Source organism: Clupea harengus, chromosome 5 (genome assembly GCF_900700415.2).
Source record: "Clupea harengus chromosome 5, Ch_v2.0.2, whole genome shotgun sequence".
NCBI classification, from domain to species: Eukaryota; Metazoa; Chordata; class Actinopteri; order Clupeiformes; family Clupeidae; genus Clupea; species Clupea harengus.
This window is the reverse complement of record NC_045156.1, coordinates 17,520,915-17,521,492: the sequence shown is the minus strand read 5'-3', so window position 1 is coordinate 17,521,492 and position 578 is coordinate 17,520,915.

Genomic DNA, 578 nt, shown 5'->3' with positions numbered 1-578 from the left:
AGGGGAGGGGAAGGGGGAGGAGAAGAGAGAGGAAGAGAGGAGGATGGGGGGGTGGGTAGGAAAGAGAGGAGGAAGAGAGGAGGAGAGGGAGAGGGGGAGGAGAAGAGAGAGGAAGAGAGGAGGAGGGGGGAGGGGGGAGGAGAAGAGAGAGGAAGAGAGAGGAGGGGGAGTGGGGGGAGGAGAAGAGAGAGGAAGAGAGGAGAGAGGGAGGGGGAGGAGAAGAGAGAGGAAGAGAGGAGGAGGGGAGGGGGAGAGGAAAAGTGGTGGGGGGAGGAGAAGTGAGGGAGAGTGTGGAGCAGTGGTTGGAGAGGAGGGAGGGAAAGAGAGGGAGAAAGACAGAACAGAAAATAAAGGAAAAAAGAGAAAATGAGAGGAGGAGAGTAAATAGAAGACAGGAGTGGAGGAGGTAGAGAGGAGTGGAGGAGGAAGACAGGAGAGGAGGAGGTAGAGAGGGTTTGGGTTGGTGTGTGAGGGACGTGGAGAACAGAGTGAGAAACCAACCAATAGATCCACTCACACACACACACACACGTGCACGTGCACACACACACACGCACTCACACACACACACACACACA